General features: G+C 41.5%; 1 protein-coding gene across 2 annotated transcripts in view; it reads left to right on the top strand.

The window, feature by feature from the left end:
- Positions 1-14,914, top strand: part of taok3a (TAO kinase 3a) — a 99,575-nt gene that overhangs the window by 42,838 nt on the left and 41,823 nt on the right. For both annotated transcript variants that reach the window (XM_038988461.1, XM_038988468.1), the window contains exon 2: positions 11,952-12,051. The gene's annotated coding sequence lies outside the window, so the exon portion shown is untranslated. The remainder of the gene's footprint in view (positions 1-11,951; positions 12,052-14,914) is intronic.

Below are 14,914 nucleotides of genomic sequence, written 5' to 3'. Positions count from 1 at the left end.
GGCAAGGTGCCCCTGAGCAACAACTGCACCCCGGGCACCGGTGACGTGGACGTCGATTAAGGCATCCCCCCTGATTCAGAGGGGTTGGGTTAAATGCGGAAGACACATTTCGGTTGAATGCATTCATTTGCATTCAACCGAAACGACTAGGTATCCCCTTCCCCTATAGTATTTATCAGCGTTGATTAGTCTATAAATTAAGAAAAGATTCCGTATCAAATTATACCATACCAGGTTGGATAGGATTGGCACATTGTCCATTTGACACAACATTAGCACATTCTAGGCCTTCAAGCGTGAACAACCTTATCGACTGCTGTTGAATAATTAATGAATAGGCAGACACATCCAACTTTTTTTTTTAAATATCAATTTATTTACTAGCAAGCAATAAGAATCTGCATTGTATAAAATAAAGTCTACACATCAAACTATTTGTTTTACTGAAGTGCCGTAGCCTAAGCAGGGCTCTCCAACCCTGTTCCTGGAGAGCTTCCATCCTGTGGTTTTTCGCTCCAATCCTAATCTAGCGCACCTGATTCGATATAATTAGCTGGTTGATAAACTGATTCAGGTTAGTTACAACTGGGGTTGGATTGAAAACCTACAGGAGGGTAGCTCTCCAGGAACATGGTTGGAGAGCCCTGGCCTATAGGCTAGCATCTAGCGGATTAGCTTCTCGAGCATCAAACGACAGTTGGAAAGACGAGGAGTTATAGACCATTTAATGGACAGACTATATGAGCAAATCAATTGCTTATAATAATTAGTAAACACTCCCGCTATTAGGTGAAGTTTATCTATGTGAAAATAAAGTTAATACAAATGAATAAAAGGCCTATTTAAAAGGTTTTGACGGTTATTTAAATTTTCATGGCGGTCTTCATCCATAAATCAGTTACACGGTTATTCAATTACAGTCACAGCGCTATTCCCAATCCCCAAGCACCTTTTCCAATGCTGGGTGCGTTCTAGTACTTCACTTGCGGAGTAAGAGAGATGTGTTTGTGTTGGCGTGAGCTGTTACACTGAACTGGAATAAGTGTGTCAGTGAGTGAACAGATTAGCGTGCTGTGTGTGTGTGTGTGTGTGTGTGTGTGTGTGTGTGTGTGTGTGTGTGTGTGATGCCAGTGGAAAATGACAAAGTTTAGAGGATGACAGTCAAGGCTGGCTGCATTTCTATTGTCATTTATCAGAATAACTGCATCTGTGTGTGTGTGTGTGTGTCTGCTTGTGCGTGACTGTGTGTGAGACTTTTGGAGCAGAGATGTGCTCCCCTTCGCCCTGCATCTGCCTCTGACTGTAAACTATAATTAAAGGAGCAGGGTGAGCGAGAGGGCAGGCTCAGAGAAACCATAAAGCCTCCCCTTCACTCCCTACACACGGGGCACTTATGTATTTTGTATATTCAAGTTGGAAAGAGAAATCTAGGTTAGCTCCAGCCCTGGGGTGGAAGTAGATGTTCCCCCCCCCTCTTGCTCTCCTGGGGAAAATGACTAGTTGTTGAAGCACACAACTCCAAGAAACACAGATTGAGTGTTTTTGCAAAAGTCGTCTTCAAATCCCACGCCATCGTGTGTATGTCAGGCCAGTGATTCAGCTAAGCAGAGGTGGTAGTAGATGCTCAGAAATCAGAACTCCTATCTACTGCCTTGCCCTTGTGCAGTGTGTATGTATGTGTGTGGTCGTGTAGGCTGTTGATGAAATCAAAAATGGAATCAAAGTTGATTCATCATGTGCACAGGAAACAGCGGGTGTAAACGGTACAGAGAAATGCTTAGTTGCCGCTCGCCATCAACAGTGCAGAAGAAATGTAAAGCAGCAAAGCTAATCAATAGACAGTAAGTAGATGAATAAGAAAAAAAGAACAACATGGAGGAGGCTATAGTAGATCTTGAAATAGAAGACCCTACAGCCCACTATCAGTGCCCTATGGATACTCTGACTGGATGCATCTCAATAATTAAATGTTGCATCCTCTACCCAGAGAGAGGAGACGTGGAGAGGGAGAGGAGGTGCTACTTTGGACTTTGAGATCCAATCCCAAATCTTGCATCCCTCCTTTCTCCCACCCTCCTCCTCCATCCTTCCCTCTCCCCCTTCCTTCCCACTCTTCTCCTCTCTCTCACTCTTTCCTTCTCCGTCTTTCTTTCTTTTCTCTCCTATCCTCTCTCTCTCTCTCCTCTATCCTCCCTCTCTTCTCCTCTCTCACTCTTTCTTTTCCCTCCTAAACAGACTTTTACTTGAGTCATTTTCTACTAAGGTAAGTCACCCAGTAAAATTCTACTTGAGTAAAAGTCTAAAAGTATTTGGTTTAAAATATACTTAAGTCTCAAAAGTAGAAATATAAATAATTTCTAGATCCTTATATTAAGCAAACCAGATTGCAGCATTTTTTTATTATTACGGAAAGCCACGGGCACGCTCCAACATTTAGACATAATTTACAAACGAAGCATGTATGTTTAGTGAGTCAACCAGAACAGAGGCAATACGGGATGTTCGGTTGATAAGTGCGTGAATTGAACTATTCTCCTGTCCTGCTAAGCATTCAAAATGTAACGAGTACTTTTGGGTGTCATGGAAAATGTATGGAGTAAAAAGAGTCTAGTGAAGTAAAAGTAGTCAAAAATATAAATAGTAAATTAAAGTGCAGATACCCCAAAAAACTACTTACAGTTGAAGCCAGAAGTTTACATACACTTAGGTTGGAGTCATTAAAACTTGTTTTTCAACCACTCCACAAATTTCTTGTTAACAAACTATAGTTTTGGGAAGTCGATTAGGACATCTACTTTGTGCATGACACAAGTAATTTTTCCAACAATTGTTTAGACAGATTATTTCACTTATAAATCACTGTATCACAATTCCAATGGTCAGACGTTTACATACACTAAATTGACTGTGCCTTTAAACAGCTTGGAAAATTCCAGAAAATGATGTCATGGCTTTAGAAGCTTCTGATAGGCTAATTGACATCATTTGAGTCAATTGGAGGTGTACCTGTGGATGTATTTCAAGATCTACGTTCAAACTCAGTGCCTCTTTGCTTGACATCATGGGAAAATCAAAAGAAATCAGCCAAGACCTCAGAGCAATTTGGAGCAATTTCCAAATGCCTGAAGGTACCACGTTCATCTGTACAAACAATAGTACGCAAGTATAAACACCATGGGACCACGCAGCCGTCATACCGCTGGAAAAATTACTTGTGTCATGCACAAAGTAGATGTCCTAACCGACTTGCCAAAACTATAGTTTGTTAAAACTTCTTTGGGATAGGTGGGACGGTAGAGCGGCAAATTCAAATTGAATTACTATAAATATAAAACTTTCATGAAATCACAAGTGCAATACATCAAATAAAAGTTTAACTTGTTGTTAATCCAGCCAAGGTGTCAGATTTCAAAAATCGTTATTGTCTTTACCGGTGACAGCGCGTTCTTTTTGTTTATCTCGGCCATGCGCATGGAAACACTACAGCCAAAATGGGAGCCCCTAGAAAAACTACCTCTCCCTCATTTTTCCAAAAAACAGCCTGAAACTCTTTCTAAAGACTGTTGACGTCTAGTGGAAGCCCTAGGAACTGCAATCGGGCACGATTTCGCCCTATTATAAAAGTGCCAGCCATTGAAATCAGTGGTTGGATGAATTATTTTTTGGGGGGGGGGTTTGTCCTCGGGGTTTCACCTGCCATTTCAGTTCTGTTATACTCACAGACATTATTTTAACAGTTTTAGAAACTTTAGAGTGTTTCTATCCAAATCTACCAATTATATGCATATCCTAGCTTCTGGGCCTGAGCTGCAGGCAGTTTACTTTGGGCACGCTTTTCATCCGGACGTCAAAATACCGCCCCCTATCCCAAAGAAGTTAACAAGAAATTTGTGGAGTGGTTGAAAAACGAGTTTTAATGACTCCAACCTAAGTGTATGTAAACTTCCGACTTCAACTCTGTGCTTGTAGTTTGTCCACTTTATTATCCAGAGATTGTACCGATGGCAGATTAGCTACTCGTCGCCGGATCCTTACAAGGCACCCCAATCTCTTTCCGCAATATCTCCGTCTTTTTCTCCTGCGAATGACGGGGATGAGGGCCTCGTCAGATGTCTGTTGTAAATCCCTCTCGTCCGACTCATTAAAGAAATATTCTTCATCCACTTCAAGGTGAGTAGTCGCTGTTCTCATGTCAATAAGCTCTTTTCGTTCATAAGAAGTACAAAATAAGTTACAAACAAAACAACATAGTTGGGTAAGAGCCCATAAAACGGCAGCTATCCCCTCCGGCGCCATTCTCTCAATATGTTGTGAATGTGAGTGTGTGCTTTAGGAAAGTATTCAGACCCCTTGACTTTTTCCAAATTATATTATAGTCTTATTCTAAAATGGATAAATTGATTTAAAAATCCTCAGCTATCTACACACAATACCCCATAATGACAAAGCGAAAACAGGTTTATATACATTTTACCAAATGTATTCAAAATAACAGAAACGTTACTTACATAAGTATTCAGACCCTTTGCTAGGAGACTCAAAATTGAGCTCATGTGCATCCTGTTTCCATTGATCATCCTTGAGATGTTTCTACAACTTGATTGGAGTCCACCTGTGGTAAATTCAATTGATTGGACCTGATTTGGAAAGCCACACAACTGTCTAGAAAAGGCCCCACTGTTGACAGTGGATGTCACTGCATAAACCAAGCCATGAGGTCGAAGGAATTGTCCTTATAGCTCCGAGACAGGTTTGTGTTGATGCACAGATCTGGGGAAGGGTACCCAAAAATGTCTGTGGCATTGAAGGTCCCCAAAAACACAGTGGCCTCCATCATTCTTAAATGGAAGTCTGGCCGCCCGGCCAAACTGAGCAATTGGGTCGGAAGGGCCTTGGTTTAGACCTTGTTTATAGAAAACTGTTTATAACTATATTTCACTGTTGCAACATGCTGAAAATGTCTCAGTGTTCCTAGTGTTCCCACTCCAGCAAGGTGACCAAGAACCCGATGGTAATTTTGACAGAGCTCCAGAGTTCCTCTGTGGAGATGGGAGAACCTTCCAGAAGAACATCCATCTCTGCAGCACTCCACCAATCAGGCCTTTATGGTAGAGGGGCCAGACGGAAGCCACTCCTCGGTAAAAGGCACGACAGCCCGCTTGGATTTTGCGAAAGGCACCTAAAGACTCTCAGACCATGAGAAAAAAGATTCTCTGGTCTGATGAAACCAAGATTGAACTCTTTGGCATGAATGCCAATTAACACGCCTGGAGGAAATCTGGCACCATCCCTACGGTGAAGCATGGTGGTGGCAGCATCATGCTGGGGCGATGTTTTTCTGTGGCAGGGAATGGGAGACTAGTCAGGATCGAGGGAATGATGAACAGAGCAAAGTACAGAGAGCTCCTTGATGAAAACCTGCTCAGGACCTCAGACTGGGGGCGAAGGTTCACCTTCCAACAGGACAATGAGCCTAAGCACACAGCCAAGACAACGCAGGAGTGGATTCAGGACAAGTCTCTGAATGTCCTTGCGTAGCCCAGCCGGAGTCCGGACTTGAACCCGATCGAACTTCTCTGGAGAGACCTGAAAATAGCTGTGGAGCAATGCTCCCCATCCAGCTTGAGCGGATCTTCAGAGGAGAATGGGAGAAACTACCAAAATATGTCATGTGTTTTCAACAAAGTACTGAGTAAAGGCACTGAATACTTATGTAAATGTGATATTTCCTGTTTTTTTATGGTAAGTTAGCTAACATTTCTAAAAACCTTGTTTTGCTTTGTCATGATGGGGTATTGTGTGTGTGTGTGTGTGTGTGTGTGTGTGTGTGTGGATAAGGGGGAAAAAATAATTTAAACAATTTTAGAATAAGGCTGTAACAAAACAATATGCGGAAAAGGTCAAGGGGTCTGAATACTTCCTGAAGGCACTGTATGTATGAGGAACATAAAAAAATCATGCCATATAATTATGTGAGTTAAGCCAAACTTGACTTTTGAACTAATTTAGACTTGCCTAAAAAAGGGAGTGAATACTTATGCAACTATTTTATTAATTACATTTTTATTAATTTGTATAATTGTGATTTTCTTTTCACTTTGACATTATGGAGTATTTTGTGTAGATCAATGACAAAAAATTACAATTACGTCTAATTCAATCGCACTTTGTAACACAACAATGTGAAAAAAGTTCAAAGGGGTGTAGACTTTATAGCACTTTACATACAGTAAAGTACAGTCTAAAAGACACATCTAGATTCAGAATTTGTCAGGATATGGTGCACATCCACAAAACTGCAACTATGGAAATGTTCTGTATTCTCATTAACGGGTATTCAACTCTTACCCTACGTGGTCCAGAGCCTGCTGGTTTTCTGTTCTAATTGCACACACCTGGTGTCCCAGGTCTAAATCAGTCCCTGATAAGAGGGAACAATGAAAACATTTAGTGGAACTGGCTTCGAGGTCCAGAGTTGAGTTTTAAGGCTCTCGAATATAAAAAATGTGTCATGTAAAGATATCCCCTGATATGGACCCCTTTCACCCAGTGTGTCCTGACACTAAGGTTAGGCTACCGTTTTTAGATTAGACACAGATCAAATGGGCCTAGACTAGAGTAAGGGTCAGTGTATTTTTACTACTCTATGAGGAGCAGCAATACTGTAGTAGCATTGTAATTATAGTAGCACCCCGCCTCACACTTCACTCCCTATTGACTCAGCTGTTTACGGCTGCCTGCCTGTCATAGGTGCTTGATCAGGTATGATGGCGTGGTCTTTTTTTCTTTCCATCCATATCGCTATCTCTCTCTCTTGCTTCCTCCACTTTCTCCCACTGCCTTCCATCCATCCATACCCCCCCCCACTCTCCCTCTAAAATCCCTCTCTCCTCCATCCCTTCTCGCACTCCCCGATTCTTTAAATGTGTAATGATCCACTGTGAATGGCACTGGGACACATTCTCAACTGAATGTGTAAAACTAGCTGTGAGTGATTTGTTTAAATATTTACTCCATTGGGTGTGGAGTGATAGGGCACTTTGCTTGTTTGTTTCATTCATGTTGGTGTGTGTACGCTACGTTTGAGATCATGTCTTGCGCTTACTCACACACACACACACACACAAACCGCATTCAGCCAATCACATTGTTGTATGTGGGTGTACTGTGCATCCGTTTGACTAGTCTTGCACTTATTCACACATGCAAACACATACAGCACAAGCACAGGATAACACACCCTGTATTCCAAAATGATGACCACAGCCATATTGATCTCAACAAATGACCTCCACTTGGAATTGAGAGGGCATCTTTTCTCTGACCCTAAAGAAGCTCTATGGCTTTAATATCCAACTACACTTTCCTCAGGGTGAGAGATGGAGGGGGATAGTGGCCCGGTAAGTTTAAAGTTTGTGTGAGTGAGACCGTGTGTGTTTATTATTGAGTGTGTGAGTGCCTATGCTCCCAGAGAAGAGGTGTTGCATGGGAGGTGTTAAAGAACATGGAGCAGTCCCTAGAGCCTTGCCAGAGCAGCTACTTTTTTAAGCTGGGCCAGGACTGAATATTGCATATTGCTACTTAGATGGATCATATATGTGACCGACCGCCTCGATTTGGTCTTATGTAGCAGCATTTGAAATAGTTTTTTTTTTTTTACATTGGAGAAAAGTAGAGACTCACAGTTAGAAAGTTATATGTCATACACTGCAGTTGAGGAACAATGGGAAAGTAATTCTGCTTTGAATGTTGATAAACTTGACACCCCACTTTTGAGAAAATGACCCTTGAATATTTTGGTACACCTACTAGAGAGCTCTTTGTCTACACCCATTCAGCATCGTTCACACCCTCTTAAGCCTTAACCCCACCCATCTATTTAAGGATTCACATGAGGCCATGTGGTAAACACATGCTATATCAAATAAAATGTGTTTATCTGTTGCATGCATAGGATACAGAATGTGTAAACGGTACAGTGAAGTGGTTACTTGCAATATCAAAAACAGAAAGTGTCCAGATATAAATATTTGATCATTATTAGTTTACGCTTACCCGACACACTTGTCTAAATTGATGGGTCATGTGAAGAAAATGCAATAACCACCCCCCCCAGCTACATCTAGCTTAGTGGATGGGTCACTATTGTCTAGACATGTACACATGTTCATGAAATACAATCGATAATCCGTAATCACCACCAGACACAACTGGCTAATTTGATGGGTCATGTAATAATCTGGCCAAAGTGGAGTCTTGTTTAGACATGTAGCTAGCTAGCTAAACAATGAACTGGCATAATCCCAACTCATACTACTACCAATACAAACTGATTGTCATAGCTGTTGTGTGAATCTGCAGGTAGCTAAAGCTAACAAACTAGGTTCAATATTAGCTAGTTAACATTGGGCTATAACTAGCAATGCAAATATTTCTGATTTGAATAATATTACTACACAGATCATACAAGTAACGTTAGCTAGCGAGCCAGCAAGCTATCGTTTGCTAGTTAACTAACAGTACTTTTTAACTTGCAATAAAAACGACTTTCTGACAAAATTAGGAATTACTATCTGAAAATGTAGCTAGACTCTTACCTTTTATACATGGATGAACGCTTCACGGCAGACTAACCATTTAACTCTGTTTTGTTTGTATCATGGCTAGCGGGAAGATTCCTGTCTTTTTCCGTGGCTAAACCAACTAGGCTTGCAATTTAACTAGGCTCGTAATTTAACAATTGTATTTATGGATGGAATACACGTTTGTTATTAAGATTCATGAAAGTTCACATTCCAGAAGGGATTCCTGCCTAAAAAAGCATTTTGATAAAAAATAAATGTTTACGTTCAAATGCCTCTCCTGTGAAGTAGTGACGTGCGGCATACGCCTAGTTTCCTGAAACGAGTCACACACACACACACACACTATTAGTAGCTATATTAATCCCTGGTGAAGCTTTCACTCATAGTATATGTATATTACTGTAAAGGGAAAGTGAACTGTAGAGGTGGGCCTTTATTGGGTAGAAGTAGTGGGGCAGGGCCTGTATTCATAAATGCAGTGCGTCAAAGTAGTTGTGCTGATCTAGGATCAGGTCCACCGTGTATTCATCATGATCTAAAAGGCAAAACTGATCCTAGAGCAGCACGTTTTATGAGATCTATTTTAGCCTAACTCCCATGATTTGCCATGAATCTTCATAGAATAGGCATATTATGTTCACAGTGTCACTAAGCTGTTGAGATGTGAGCTGCTCAGACTGCTCTGAAAATCAAAAAAATCCTGCTTTGTAGCAGGAGACTGTGTGTGTTATTATTCACCCTATCTGAGATGAGTCACTTCTATAAAATCCCAGCTTGCACCAAAACAGGACTCAGAGTTAACTGCCATGTTTGGTTACATGCTGTAATCAACTGTATGCCTACATCATGTGTTGGTACAGGTGTGTAAAAAAACAAGCATTGGTCAAAAATGCTTTGTGATTGGTTGAGACGCATTTTAAGCCGTGCTTTAAAAAAGAAAGCTGTTTTACAACAGGTAGGCCTATAACACAACAATAGGCTACTTGTTTCCTGTTCTGAGTATGATCCCTGTGCATCCACTGTCCCATCAGCCCAGCCAGGCAATTTGTTAACTTGATCTCACAACTGTGAAAAGCATCTAGACATTATTTCTCCTTACTTCTAGCCTAACATTTGGTTTGCAACAACGGGGGCTTGTACAAATGTTGCTGTTTGCCTCCTCACCTTTGCATCATTGTTTCAATTTTGAATAGCGATCTCCACTGGCCCATATGAACGTGTCAGGATAGACAGCTTTTCTGATGCTGGCAAAATAATGCTTTAGCATACTTTTTATATATATTATTGACTGTATTACTGTATTATTGACTGTATGTTTGTTTATTCCATGTGTAACTCTGTGTTGTTGTATGTGTCGAACTGCTTTGCTTTGTTCTTGGCCAGGTTGCAGTTGTAAATGAGAACTTGTTCTCAACTAGCCTACCTGGTTAAATAAAGGTGAAAAAAAATAAGAAATATGCAAAGACGTTTCAATCGAATAACAAGACAAACGAAATGAAATTCAACTGGTTTGGTGTCTCTCCAGCTAGCAAAAGGGAAGAGCTTGCATAGCATCATCTAGTGGGTGATTGAAATAAATAAATTGTCAGTGTTATGATTACAATAATTGCCTTTTCTGTAAAATGGTCTGGCAGTACGCTACAAGTGTAGACTGTATTTCTGCTTGATGAGTATTGATGATTGATGCACTATATTCAGCACCATTGACAGCACTATCACTGTCAGCAGCAGCACTAGCAGTGCTTGCCTGCCCATAGCAACCTGCCCAAACGGACGTTGCCAATCGAGCTAACTACCCAGAGGGGTTGGCTGACAACGATGCCAATCAAACGAACGACCAGTCGGTTTGAATGATAGATGCAAGGTGCCAGCTACAAAAATGTTTAACAAGCCATCTCATGTACAATTGCTTCAATTCACAAAGTAGGCCATGTCAAAAAAAAAAAACTGTCTCTGTGGCCCTAACGAAGACACTGACACACACACACCATCCTTCTTTCCTGTAAAATGGCTCATGGCAGCCAGAGGCTGTCTCTTCCCTATCTGTCCTCACTCAGACACATTCAGCCAGGCTGTGTCTCTGTTAGCCAATAAGTGTCTGTAAGACGTCTGTGCGGGTACACTGTCTGTCCTGCACATAGATCACTCGCGCGCGCGCGCGCGCGCGCACACACACAGTCTGACACACGGTCACACACCAATAACAGTGTCTGAAGGCCATCTCCTGCCATTGGCTACGAGGCCTTCTCTGACCTAGCTCTGTTAGTTACATCACCCAATATAGGACCCCCTCTCTTTTCCTCGTTCCCTCTCTTGCCCTTTGACCACTATCATCCTCCTCCTCTTCTCCCCTCTATCTCTCTCTTTCTCTCTCACTGTCTCTCTGAGGAGAAGAGTTGAGGGCTTAACTTTCTCGAGGCTCCTGCCTCCTGCGTCAGTTTTTGTTATAAATCATGCAGCAACACTCACAAGAAGCACAATACAATTTTATCCCCTCCTTTATTTTTCAATCTTTTTATACCAAACCTTATCCTGAGGCTTGTGGTATCTAACAGGAATAAGTCGTTTGGAGAAAAGAGGAACTAGTTCTCTGAGTAAGAGGTCAGGGGTCCTTGGTTGAATAATAGTCTCTTTTCTCTTGGCTGATGTTGTCTGGGTGGGTGTTCATAACGTGTTATTGTGTTTGGCCACTGACTACATGACCAGACTCTAGCTAGGTGCCAGAACGGGGTTGTTCTTGTGTCTTTGTGGATGAGAATGTTCCACCACCTGTCAACTCAGTGTATGATAGGACTGCACTATACTCTAGTCTGAGCGATTAGCACTTTTTGAGGTCGTTTCGGTTCCATACATTTTTTTAAATCATGGTTTTCGGTTGCGATTAAATAAAAATGAAAAAATATATATATTTTTTAATGCTGTAACACAGAATAAAACCAGTGTTTCCCCTATGTGCAGAAATATTTTGCTTTAACAACTTGAGAAAATCAGATCTGGGTTAAAATTGATTATGTACTTATTTTCTGTGTATTTGAGTATTTTCAAATAATCGGTGCGTCGTCTGGGTACGCCGTCATTGTAAATAAGAATTTGTTCTAAACTGACTTGCCTAGTTTAATAAATATATATTTTTTAAATATCCAAATGCATTCCAATATTCATTGAACGCAGGTCTGGGGAGAGTCACAACTAGGCTATACAGCCAACTCCTTGATAAGTGCGCATTGGATAAGTGCAAACAATTTCACAACATTTTGAAGCACCAATGCATTTATCAGGAGTCTGACTGTATTTAGGGTATGTGATATGTAAGTGTTTTTGACCACATTCTTTAAGCATATCCTCTCCCATTCTGTGTTCCCTCAGGTTTTCCCCCATCATCTCTTCCAGTCATGAAGCAGCGGAGTGGGCTGTAGACCCACTCTGAGCCCAGAGAACAGCAGCAGCCCCTCATACACTTTCTAAGGTAATGTGGTCGTCTAGCACTAGCAGACAATTTTGTCCAATGCCACCTACAGTTAACCTATATTCAGACTAGTGGGTACTGTGTGGCCTGTGCAGGAATCATCAGAGTCAACCGTCAGAACATATCCTCAAAATCAATATTCAATCTATTCTGATCGATAAATGTATTCATTTTGAACCATTTAGTCCTTTGTCAATCAAGTCTGCTCCCTCCATATTGTATTGCAACCAAGCAGGCGACTGTAATGGTTGGTCATTGGTCTCTTGCTGCTCTACATACGAGAGCCGGCGTGATGCTGCTGCCTTCGTGAACCAATCACTCAGAATTAAACTCTTCTCTGGGAGAAGAGAAGCAAGCTTTCTCTTGCCACAGCTTGCTCCAGTTTCTCTCCCCCCACACACACAGACCAATATCGCTCGGAGGAAAGCTGGCTGCTGAGTCAGAATAGTGCAGAGCGCTGGGGGGTCCTGGGGAGGGGAGGAGTGGGAGGGAGTGTCCCTATGTGTGTCTTTGAGATTGAATGACCTAACCCCTGTATTAAAGTGTGTTATTTTCAAGAACACATGTACTCATTTTACATTTTAGTCATTTAGCATACTCTCTTATCCAGAGTGACTTGCTCAAGATATTTCAACTAGTTGGCTTGGGGATTCGAGCCAGCAACCTTTCGGTTACTGTAATGACACTCTTAACTGCTAGTCTACCTGCCGCCAGGGCTGATGCGTCCAAGACTGTCTGTCTTGATTAGTATGGCTTTACTGAAGTGAAGTGATTCTCTATGGGAATGAATACCATAGTAGAATACCCTATGAAAAGCCCTAATTCTACTCTGTTATGTCATGGTAGAGTGAAAATTACTTAATGATACTACTTTCTGTCCTTCCTTCCTTCTCTCTCCTCTCTCTCTCTATCTATCCCACCATACGTTATCTCAACGCACAATTTGCCAAGTTTATATTTTTCTTTTATTACAAGTCCCCGGCTGTGTTTGAATCCGTTAAGAATTTCCACAGTCTGTATAATTCCTGATTCCTTAATGCGGAGGGCCGTGAGCCGCTAAAGCCGCTGCCTTCGCATTCAACTCACTCGTAGGAGTTCAAATGGAATACACAATCATTGGAAGAGAGGAACAGAGAAGGAGAGGGGGATGGGGTGAGTGAGAAAGAGAGAAAGAGCCATTGCATCCTCCTCGGTGTTCATGTTTGGCCGAGTGTAAGAGAAAGAGGCAGAGAGAGAGAACTCAGTGTGTTTTCACCCAGTCCATCTACATCAATCGCACTGTACCAGGTAGCTCTCACCGAAGTAGAGCTCTGGCATATGTGTTACTGCATTTGTGTGACTAGCCATGCATGGGTGCATGTGTATGTGCACGCACATCCATGCGTATGTGCATGTCAGAGCAGAGCTATAGAATAGAATATTCAGCAGCCTGATGGTCTTTCATAGCAACACGTTTAGAGATGAATTAGTAATGGCAGTGCAGGGACCTCAGGGAACTCACAGCGTGAGAAACAACTATGTGTGTGCTTGCATGTGTATTTGGGCAAGAGGAGATGTGAGGGCATGTCTGTTTATGAATATTCGTAATGGGAGTGTGTGTGGTGCGTGTGTGCGTGCCTGATCATCATTATCACTCTAATGAACCAGTCCATCGCAAATACATGACCTCCCCCCTCTCGCTCTTTACCCACACGCCTACCCACGCACACATACAGTGCCTTCAGAAAGTATTTCTCCCCTTGACTTTTTCTACATTTTGTTGTGAGAAAGTGGGATTTTAGTTGTAACGATATACACAAAATACTCTGTCAATATTTACTAAAAATGAATGAAAAATCAAACCCGAATATTTCTTGATTTAGATGGGTATTCACACCCCTGAGACAATACATGTTAGACACCTTTGGCAGCTATTACAGCTGGGAGTCTTTCTGGGTAAGTCTCTAAGAGCTTTGCACACCTGGATTGTACAATATTTCCCAATTATTCTTTTTTTTAAATCTTCAAGCTCTGTGAAGTTGGTTGTTGATCATTGCAAGAAAGCCATTTTCAAGTCTTGCCATAGATTTTCATGCCAATTTAAGTCAAATAGGAATATTCAATGTTGTCATGGTAAGCATCTCCAGTGTAGATTTGGCCTTGTGTTTTACGTTATTGTCCTGCTGAAAGGTGAATTTGTCTCCCAGTGTCTGTTAAAAAGAAGACTGAAGCAGGTTTTCCTCTAGGATTTTGCCTGTGCTTAGCTGTATTCCGTTTATTTTTATCTTAAACTCCCTAGTCCTTGCTGATGACAAGCCACATTTTTTTCAGTATTACTTAAGTGCCATGTTGCAAACAGGATGCATGTTTTGGAATATTTATATTCTGTACAGGATTACTTCTTTTCACTCTGTCATTTAGGTTAGTATTGTTGAGTAACTACAATGTTGTTGATCCTAGGGCTGTTGCAGTGACCGTATTACCGCCACACCGGCAGTCATGAGCCATGACCGCAGTAAAATTCTAAATGACTGTTGAGTCACGGTAATCTCCTTTTATGCACTCTGGACACGTGTTAGTAGTATCCAACTCGCTAACGATCATCAGGTCGCTAATGGCCTGGTACTCAGGGCTCTATTGTCCCTCTAACCACTCTGACATCAATGCAAATGCAATTGAAAATCACATCAAACACTTATCATTAAAACAGTATGTGCTTTTAAAACTCACCTCACTATGATTGATCAATTTGAAGAAAGAAGTTCAACAGTAGATTGAAACTGAGTGTAAAACATGGTTGTTGTGGATGTTATTTCAAAGCCTAGCACATGAAATGGACAGAGCTTTTTAAGGTGATAATTAATTCAAAACTATCATATGCATA

The sequence above is a fragment of the Salvelinus namaycush genome, chromosome 1, assembly GCF_016432855.1.
Source record: "Salvelinus namaycush isolate Seneca chromosome 1, SaNama_1.0, whole genome shotgun sequence".
Lineage (NCBI taxonomy): Eukaryota > Metazoa > Chordata > Actinopteri > Salmoniformes > Salmonidae > Salvelinus > Salvelinus namaycush.
Note: the sequence above shows the minus strand (reverse complement) of the source record. Positions and strands in the feature narration are given on the sequence as shown.